The sequence below is a fragment of the Dermacentor andersoni genome, chromosome 4 (genome assembly GCF_023375885.2).
Source record: "Dermacentor andersoni chromosome 4, qqDerAnde1_hic_scaffold, whole genome shotgun sequence".
Taxonomy (NCBI): Eukaryota; Metazoa; Arthropoda; class Arachnida; order Ixodida; family Ixodidae; genus Dermacentor; species Dermacentor andersoni.
In genome coordinates, this window is record NC_092817.1 from 67,020,796 (window position 1) to 67,031,587 (window position 10,792).

Genomic DNA, 10,792 nt, shown 5'->3' on the forward strand with positions numbered 1-10,792 from the left:
AAATTCTAATTTGTCCACTTCAGGTTGTTAGACGGCGTTGCGAATCAATTCGTTTTTATTTCTCCTTCTTTTAGGTATCTTTTTACTTGACTTTATTTATTTTTATTTTTTAAATTTATTTCTAAATTTTTTTTATAAGGGGGGGGGGGGCAGAGCCCCATGTCCGCATACTTTTAATGACGGCTGTACATTCGCGAAACTTCAAGGATAACCTTAAGATAACGGCTCCTAAAGAATGAATGACACCGAAAAAGCTCATACGAAACAGAAACAGAACAGCATAAATGAAATTGTTACCAATAAATAAAAGTGAAAGCTGACGTTCTCATTTTTTAGAGCACAAGTAATGCTGTACAAATATAACGGAAAAGTTCTCTTGATTATATTTGTGTAGTCCATAATTAGTCATGAAAGTGACATTCACCGGCAGTGTAACTCCAGCCGGTGAACTGTTGAAGCAGGCGTCCTATAGCTTAACATATTCCTTCGGCATATGCTTTTCCTGTCGAAGCTGTCTTTACCATAATAACTGGTATCATACATGTGCTTTTTGTTTGGTTAATGCACTTGCTTCCTTACCTGTGCAGCGATGGAAGACAGACGTGTGTTAATTTTTGTAAAGATACTCTTAATTATATTATTTATTTGTATAAATGACTTTGCGAAAGCTAGTATATATTTACTACGCAGCCACGCCTTCTGTCCAAATGAGCAAACAATTGCACGTGATATAAACATTACGTGCCAATCATTGATCAGATCTCCCCAACTATTTCATCAATTCATATACAACGCAAAAAGCGCAAGGTAATCTGATTATTTTGTCCTGCTTAAAGAATACATAAATCAAGAGCAACGTCTACTTTTAACGCGAAATGTAGTTGTCGACCAAGTTCTTAAGCAGTGGTGTTTACCAATTTCCAAGCATTGCTATAGCTTCCCACATGTCGCCTAATACAGTTCCACATGATCATGTGTTTGTATGGAGACATACCATGTGATAAAATAAGGCTCTGGACGTAGCATAACATGTCACAAAGGTTTTTCAACAGGATAGAAAAAAAAGAAAAAAAAACTTCGAGCAAATTGTGCAAGCTTCATTAAACCATAGGCGCTATCACGTAAAGTTATTACAAACTGTTTCTATCCCATTTCTGAAACAGGCGCTAATATGGCGCTAATGTCTTATATGACGTGTACAAACTGGTTTTGCATGATTTTACCGAACAAAAGAAAAAATTTTGCAGCCGTTTTGCCATTAGCCCATCGCTATTGGCCAAACTTTTTCGGGCTGCGTCCACTTCGCCTGTCTGTCACGCGACGTCACAAGAGTGCGAAAACTCGCCACCTCAAAATTACTTGTACGCATTAAAAATGCATTAATATGCCTCACAAAACTGCATTTTTTTCGCAATAACCGGAGACTACCCCGTTCCGAAAGGAATAGATGTTTCTCTACCGATCACTCACACACAGGCTACTCGGTGCTGCCAGAGTGTATGAATTTACTTGCGTATGATAAACATTCTTGCATGATAGTATAGAGTTGTTGAGCCCTTTCGGTGCGTTTAAGGCATCGTTTTGATAAATCCTCTTCTGTGGATATTCGTTTTAGCGGCATGTTTAACCTTCTGTTGCACGGCACCCCGATTTTCGACCAGCTACCGCAACCTACGCAAGTGTTAACGGGCCAATCGCACCCGCCGGCACCACCCTCCTCATCCGGTTATCTCTTTTCACGGCGCTAGCTTAGCCTCACCGAACCCCTCTTCAATGCTGCGCGCTCCTCACTACAGCCAATTAGATAAGAACAACCTATTAAGATAGCCAATTCTATTCGTTTTGAAAGCAAACAAAAGTGACTTCCTATAATTATACGAGGAGTCATTTGGTTGGTCGGTTCGAACAACGCTGCGGGTGACCGCCCTATGCTTACGTCACCGGTTACGTAATTTTGACGTCAGGAGATTCAAATGAAAACATATTGCAATACCGTGTAGTTTTACCTTTTACAATGGTCTCACCTTGTAGGGCCCCATACCTATACATTATTCGTGTGTATGTACTTCATGAGGTCTGATTAATAACTCCAAATTTATTCAGCACTTGTTTCGCCTGATCGAATAGTAGATTCATCCGTCTCCACCATCCGCAGTGATTGTCGTCGAGCTCTACTTTTCAAGTTCGTCCCGCATCCTCCCACATCGCAGAAATATTTTAAAGGCGAACATCATCGATCTTTCGTGCTAATGGGGCTCTCCTTTGATCTTTACGAACTTCCTATGGTATTGCAATGTCTCCTCTTTGCATTTGGATCGGAACAGTGGTTTGTTACGCGATGACGAAAAATTGGGAATTGCTGGCATGATAGCGATGCAATAAAGAGGCGAAAGCGACGAGCTTGTACAGCTTGGACGCCGTGCATTTCGTTCAGAGAAACAATGAAGCGCCAAAATAGCCGTGGCATAAAGAGTAACTATCAACGCTCTTCACTACTCTGCAATGCGCAATAGTTCTCTGAAAAATAACCGAGAGGTTACATATCTTTTTTGTGATCATGCTTGTACATGGTGGCGTCTCCATAGCTCGCCGTGACTTTTGGCGGCGCCTTGAGGCGCTCAGGTTCAATGTAGGACTTTTTGTAGAAGTTCAGGAACAATGCTAGCACAAGCAGCGTCTGCACGACACCCAAGAATATGAGGTACCGGGGAAAACCACAGTCGACGAATAGTGGTATGGACATGTGCACGACTATTATCACAAACTGCACTATCTGGAGCGTGGTCAGGTACTTCTTCCACCAAAGGTACTTGCGCATCGTCGGTCCCATGTTGGCCAACAAGTAGTAGGAGTACATCACCACGTGCACGAAGGAATTGAGCGCCAGGCTGAATGCCACTTGACCCTCCGGGGCGAAGAGGACCCAAAACCAGACGTTCAACGTCACCATGACGTGGTGGATGACGTGGAGGTGAGTGATCTGGTTGAACTTCTTGCGGAGCACGAAGAACACGGTGTCCAAAAAGTCCACATATCGGAAAAGTACGTAGACCCAACCGGTCCTGTACAACTCCTGGAGGCTGTTGTCGACGCGGCCAGTGATGCCCTGGCACCAGAAACTGTAGCTGCCACCGGGCAGGTACGTGGAGCACATAAGCGTGGCGCAGAGTTTGACATTGGCCAGCACCATGAGAAGGTTGTGCAGCCGCACTAGACCGTCAATGCGGAAAGGTGGCCGGTCTTTCATCCAGCGTGGACCAGAGACCTTGACGAAGTATATGTAGAGGGCGACGAGAGGAAATACGAACAGCGGGTTCATCACCAGAGGGTAGTGGCGTGTACGGGGGTCACCCAGCTGCTGCAAGTTTGCCAGGAAATAGATGGGATTGTCGACGAAGGACTTGTACACAGAGTTCTCGACGATGGTGCTCTTCTCAAGGGTGTCATTGGTGGCCGCCGCCATCTTGGCTTTCCGTAGTCTCTGCGTAATTGAGAGAACAGAAAATATATGAAAACGAGGAACACTGAAAGCGCACCTCACCGGGCCCTATTGTAGATTTTAGTTATACCCTGAAATTTCTAGAACGACCGTCTATAGGGATTGTTTTACCGAAATATATTTTAATCAATTTATTCATAGAGGAGAGAGAAGAAATTAAATGCCGCTTTACCGTACCACCAAGAGCCTATAGCTTGAATCCCAACAGGTGCACTCTCTCCCTCTGTCTTGAGTAGCGCCCGCAAGCAACGTTCCTTCCCCTCCTTCTCCCATACCGGAGCCGAGGAACCGCTTCGATCTGATATGACGAGCCCCACCTTAGTTTTTTTTTCTTCCTCTTTTTCTTTTTCGTTTGTTTTTTTATCCTTTTTTCCTTTTTTCTTTCTTTTCTGCGCGGTGCATTCCTGGTGGCGTCGTTGTGTGTTTCGCTTTGGACGATTTACCGAAGTGACAGGTCATCGTGAGAGACGTTGCCAGGATCGTAACGGCGGCGTTCGCGTAACACATGAGACTGGCTACTTACTCGTCTCTGTCCTTCCTTGCCTACTTTCGTGCGCTACGCAAACACCGCTGTTATGAACCACGGCTAACTCGCCAAAGCTCTACCCTAATAAGTTGCTACGATGCTAGGACTGTGTTTTACGTCACCGTTGTTGTGCGTGCTATCTATACTCCCTGGTTTGTAGCGACGCTTTTCTCGAGAGCGAGGACACGTAGCGTTCGGTTTTAAATTTCGGTGGTTTTCGGGGGTGCAGACGCAATCGTCAGCGTGTGCAGAATGCACTGCGCTTGCATGTTTGAACGACCAAACCTGGTGAGGGGCATTTAAAAGAAAAGTAAAAAAATTGCCTGAGGTGCTTTCCATTCTTTACCTGGAATTAAAGGCACTGGCAAAAGTGCACCGGATGAATGAAAATGCAGTCCCTGAAGAAAATGCAAATGCCTAGTAATAATGTTACTGGAACGCACCTGTTTCTTTGTAAAGAGGAGAGAGGGAGCAGGATCTGGCTACTTTGTCCCTTTCTGTCTGTCTTCCACGGCACACTATAGCACATAAAGAAACTGAATTCCCTGTCACTTCGTGGCGTTTTTATAGTGAATTTAGGAAAGGATTTGACACTGTGGGTTTACTTGATTTTAGAAGAAGTCAGCCGACCTGTCAAATTGACAATAATAGAAAAAAGAGCAGAAATGAAAGAGCACGGGTGAGCAGGAATTGATGTGTTTAATCCCCCAATGACCAAAGTATAATTGGTTACGAGGCTGACCCACAAGGATAAACCAGCGCAAAACACGATGAACTGCCAAGCGAACAACTTTAGCGAAGTGTGTGACCAGATCCCTTGAAGACGACTGCTGTGCGAGTCTCGAAAACCTGTGCAGCAGTGCTGTGTACCAATAATGTTATTCCGACCAACCCTAACGCAAGGCCTAATCAACATTTACCTTAATTTGTTAACACTGCCAACTCAAAAGTGTGTGCAAGTTAGATTTCACAGATATTAAATGCTGATGTTGATCGCTAGTTCCAATAAAAAAAAAAACAAGGACCGCCCTAAGCATTCCCTCATCTCAGGGACGGTGTGTCGTGAAGGTTGCGTGCGAGTGGAAGAATCATGCGCTAAAGCATTACGTAATGACGTCGAAGGTAGCGGTTCTTCCTTAGTAGCGGGATCAGTTAAACTGCTCGCGAAGGTTGTTTGGCTGTGTCTTTCGAGACTGTCGGCCACTGCTGTTGCGAAATTCGTTTGCAATGTTCCAAGCACAATGGCCACCCCCGTAACAGTAAATGTAAGCAAAATGCCTCTAATTTCGCACACTCCAGTTAGTCACACGTGCAATACGCTATGGCTGAGGAAGCGCAGTAAGAATTAGTGATGAGACATGAACAGATGCTGTTTAAAGAGGCTGCAGGTTTGGGCTAGTTGGTTAGACAAATCTTAACTGCATGAGAACTAAAGCTTGGACACTACATAAAAGTGTTTCATCCCTTCTGTTATCTTGTGTCCAAGTTTTACGTTCACGCTGTTAGCTTAAAGATGTTGTTTAGGTTTAAATTAGAGGAAAAAATGGAAGTGGCTAGCACATCCAATGCACAACACATATAATTAGTGATCTATTATACTAAGCCCAATGAACTCCTAGGGAAGTTAAATTCAGTCCTGTGCAGTCGACAAAGAATGAAAAATAGGTAAAGTCGAGAAGGCGAGTTAATACACAGAAGGGACAAGAAATAATGTGTTAGAGCAGAAGGAAGTATCAGAGCCTCAAATGTAATAGGGGCCTAAATTAAGGGATGACATTACGAAATTTGCAGTTATAAAATGGATTCGGTTTATGCAGAGGAGTGGTAAATGAACATGCCTGTAGAAAAATGATTGTACTTTGCTCGAATTCAAATGAACTGACTATAATAAAAAGAAGGCTGACAATTCTACTAAAGTTGAAAAATTGCTTTCAAAAGTTACCTCTTGGTATCTTTCTGGTAACAACTATGGCGATTCTATCGCTGCTCAACTGTCCGATTCTGATGCACAACACATTCACTGCAGCATTGCTTCCCAGAACACGTATGGAACGTGCCAAACCAGTCGTCAAAAGTTACACTTTACGTCTGCATGTGTTAGATTGAATTCTGGGGTGTTACGTACCAAAAGAACGATTTGATGGTGAGGCACGCCGTAGTGAGGGACTCCGGATTAATTTTGAAAACAAGGAGATTTTTAACGTGTCACTAATGCATGGGACACGGGCGTATTTGCATTTCGTCCCCATCGAAATGCGGCCGCCGCGGCCGGGATTTGATCACGCGACCACGTGCTTAGCAGCGCAACACAGTCGCTAAACCACTACGCTGGGTCGCATATGTTTCGAGGCGATGTGATAAAGACGGCAAGCAGCGGCGCTTCCCTGAGTAATAAAAATAGAGGAAACCCGAACAAGTGCGTAGGAATAACAGGAAAAACAGACGAGCGCGCCATATTTCATCTATTATAACAAATGTTCTTTACCAGCCTAACTGCTATGAGATTGGGCGTATTGTATTCGCAGAAAGAAAACAATATATATATATATATATATATATATATATATATATATATATATATGTTTGTGTGTGTATGTGTGTGTGTGTGTGTGTGTGTGTGTGTGTGCGTGTGTGTGTGTGTGTGTGTGTGTGTGTGTGTGTGTGTGTGTGTGTGTGTGTGTGTGTGTGTGTGTCCACGCAAAGAAGAAGAAAAGCAACTTTATTAAAAAGAATGGCCCGGCAATTTCGGTTGTGGTGGCCTCGGGTGGCAGCTCAAAGTCTTTGGACTCGGGCGGCATCTTCGGCTTGCCGGACGGCCCAGAGCTCGTCTTGCAACTCCCAACTTTTGAGAGCCGTCTTCCAGCGGCGGCGACGACGACGGAGAAGCTTCCCAGCGGCTCCCGCAGCCGGGGTAGCGTCGGGAAGAAGCAAGCTCAAGGCTTCCTGAACTCTGGCAACGGCTGCGATTATGGACGCGTCGCGAACGGAGGCGGTTTCAGTACCGTTGTTGCCGGCACATTCCCAGAGCATGTGTTGCAGCGTTGCTCTCTGTCCACACGCTTTACACGCATCAGTCGGGTGTAATCTTGGGTAACAGTGGTGTATGTGCGTTAGTAGCAAGCGTAAGGTTACGGCCTCGATCCTGTATAATTTATCGTGCGGGGAAGAAATGTGCATCTTTCGAGTCTGTAGTATTGGGTGAGGTTTCTGAACGTGGTCAGGCGATCGCCGCATGCCCGTTGTGATTCTTGTTGCAGCATTTCTGTCGTAGTATCCCGATCCGGCAGATCTGATGCCCCGGTCTCGGTGGCGGAAGCGGCGGCCACATAATCTGCTGCGACTTGGCGCGTGAGAACTCGAGCCGTGGCGTGGGCCGCCTCGTTGCCCGTGTTGCGGGCGGGACATCGGTATGACCGGGGTCCAGAGGAGGAAGACTGTAGAATTTGGGGGGTGCGAGGGCGATGTCGAGTCACCGTCGTCACAAATTTGGAATATTCGGGCCGCTTCACGCGAGACGCGGCCGTGCGCGAAGCCGCGGATTGCCGCCTGCGAGTCGCTGATCATGATCGCAGCGTTCGGCACCGCGGCGAATGCTAAGGCTGTCGCGGCTTCTTCAGCAGTCTCCATGTGTCCCGTGGTTACCGTAGCGCTCTCGAGGCACTTACCCGTGCGGTCTACAACCGCGATCGCGTGTGCGCTTCTCCCGTCTCCATACCACGTGGCGTCTACGTACACCGCCTCGTTGCAGTTGCCAAACTTCTTTTGAAGGTCGCTTGCTCGTTTGTTGCGTCTCCCGACGTGGTGCCAATTTCTTTTATTAACTGCTCAGATGTATGGTGTAGTGATAACGCAGATTTCTCCTTCATTTCTTTCTCTTTTCTTGTATGTGAAGACGGCTTAAAATGGCGTAGCAAGGGAGAGTTTTAATATTTAGAATTGTCAAAAATAAAACCTTGAAATGATCGGCGCATGATACCAGGGGAGACGTGACCTGAGTTACTAACCTAAGCCGAGTTTTTGCCAAATTCAGTAGAAGTAGTGGCGTGGTATATTCTCCTACACTCTTAAGGAAAAGGTCGTCATTTTCACTAACTAAATACTAACACGTTCCTTGTCCCAAAAAGCACTACCTTTTTAGTAAGTGCATGTAGTAAATTGATGGTTAGTACTTTCACTATCTGCTGAAGCTAGCAAAAAGCACTAACTGAGTGCTAACTAAATACTACCTCGATATAGTGCAGTTACCAACGGCACTAAAATATAATTACCAAAATTACAATGGGGCCTATTCGATCTATAAGTGTCACTTGCACTGGCATAGGAAGTGGATGGTATTGTGAAAGCATAGGAAATTAAAATAATAAATAAATCAATCAATAAACATATATATAAAGAAACGCGTTCTTTCGCTATGTATTGGGGCATCCCGGAGCACTGCAAATATTTTATGGCAAGGAAGGGGACCCGTTAAGTCAACACATCGGTGTCACAATGTGCGATACGTTATAAACGCTCAGCCCATGAGAGACAAGAAAGCAGCAATATCGCTGCTGTAGTGTAAGCCTTGTCTATACAATGCAGACAGCACATGCACCACGCATACACAATGAGAGTAAACTGCGAACGCCGTTACAAATTTCATCGTGAGTATTGCACAGCCTGGCCGCAGCACATGCCACGCGAGACTGATGACTGCACGGCATCTCTATACCGTTCACTCAGAGTGTCTACATAAAGAGACCCGTGTGCGCGCGTGTTAATCGCAGTGGGGGTGACTAAAATGCCACGTACTCGGTTCGGAATGTATATTAAAACATCCATTAGCGAAAACCTGCAGCATATGTAACTTTGGTGTCTATACGATAATGCCAAAACGTAACGGCTTGAGATAGCAAGTTCAACGGTCCATGGAAAATTAGATTAGCTGTTTTCCGTTATCATCTGTTCCCTGTGCTTTTTCCCTTAGAACGTTTGAGCACAAGGAATAAGGTGCAGGCATCTTTCCATCGACTGCCTCGATGCTATTCGCGACTCAACGGAGAAACAATAACAGGGCAGTTTCTGAATTCGTTATTCTACTGTAATTATGAGAACCAATGTGAAAGGGCCTAAATATTCGTCGTGATCGAGGGTCATATCACCTTTATAAACGCTATAGATCAGGTTTGTATTAAATTGTATGGATATGAAAGACTTATAGACAGCCGGTCCTAATGCGTGACTGAAGAAGGCTTACGAGCGCATGTAGAGCTGACAAGAATTCGCATCCGTAATAACTGTAATGCTGCTACGCTGCCAGAAAATTCACACCACTCTTACCTTTGTAAGTTGCTTCAGTACGTCGATTGAGCTCTTCAAAGAATGCGGCTAGAATGTTTGTCCCTAGCAAAAGCCCACAGGAGGTAAGCAAAATGTAACGCACTGCATGAATTGACGCCGGGGCTGGCCGCGCGATCGCGACAGACTAAGCAGACTTGCCCCAAAGGTCGTAATGACGACGACCTGCCGAAACGCGGGATAGACGTTGGACGCGCCAACGTCACATGGGAGAGGGAGCCCGGCATTTGAATGTCGTTGGAAAGCACGAATGGCAGGCAGGCTTCCTGCAAACCGATGTCGATTCACGTGCGTGTTGTACCCACCGCACGACGTTATTTCCCACGAATGGCGACATTATCTGTGCGCTTCTTAGTTGCTTTTGTTCTCTGTGCAAATGTACTCGCGTGATGGGGGGGCGATGATTTCGATCTTTAGCTTTCCTTTGTGGCAAAAAGGAGGTACCCTATAGGAATACCTTCATAATTAGCATGTTCGGATTGTACATTGTGCTAAGGCATTGTTCCTTGCATTGAATAGAGCCGTAGTAGTAGCAGTAGTACTGGCTGGCAATTCTTCAAACCCATTCCGAAGGATTGGCTTCTGACTTTTGAGATACAATAGACGAAATTAAAGCGTGTAATAAAAAAAGAAGCAAAAATTAAGTACCAATAAATTGACTTCAAAAAAGAAGTAATAGAAATTATGTTGGAACACGGAGTGACGAAAGCAAGGGACTAAAGAAATGACAACTCCTCCACCCCGCCCCCACGAAAAGAAAACAAAAAACGAAAGCAAAACAGATGGAGCCTCTTTGCAGTCATCACTTGGCAATCTTTATTATTACGCAAACCAGCAATAAATATTAAAAAATAAAACTTGGCTTCAAAGAAAAATGGGATTACATGTAGTAAGCAGATGTCTCTGAATTGCACAGTCATCAGTTCTTATTATTCCCAAAATGCTATAATAGGAAAGTTGCATCTTAGACCTATAAGGATTGGTGGTGCTGTATTTTTTATGTCAAGGTCAAGTTGCTATTGCTCTAAGAACTTCTGATGTTTTAGTGTGAAGTAAACTACACTTCGGGAGTTCCAGTGACCACATTAAACAGAATAAACTCGAAATGAGAAACGTTGGCGGTGGTGAATTTCGAACATACAACCTCACGCTCAGAAGCCGAATGCCTTGCCCACTTAGTTAAACAGCCACGCTTGCAAAAGGTGAATATATCTCAAGCAGTGGTGCAGCCAGAAATTTTGTTCGGGGGGGCTGACGTTGCAGCTCGACCTCTCCCTTATAGAATTTGTCGAGGGATGAAATACATGAATAATAACTGCATTGCCATTTACAAAGATGCTGCAAACGAATTATTTAACGCTACGCACTGTCAAGACAAGTCAAATATGTTTTTTTTTTCATAAAATAATATACTCGTATGTCTCACAAAA

General features: G+C 44.7%; 1 pseudogene; it reads right to left on the minus strand.

Moving 5' to 3' along the window:
• Positions 1-141: 141 nt before the first annotated feature.
• Positions 142-4,347, minus strand: LOC126536740 (very long chain fatty acid elongase 7 pseudogene; annotated as a pseudogene).
• Between the last annotated feature and the right edge of the window lie 6,445 nt (positions 4,348-10,792).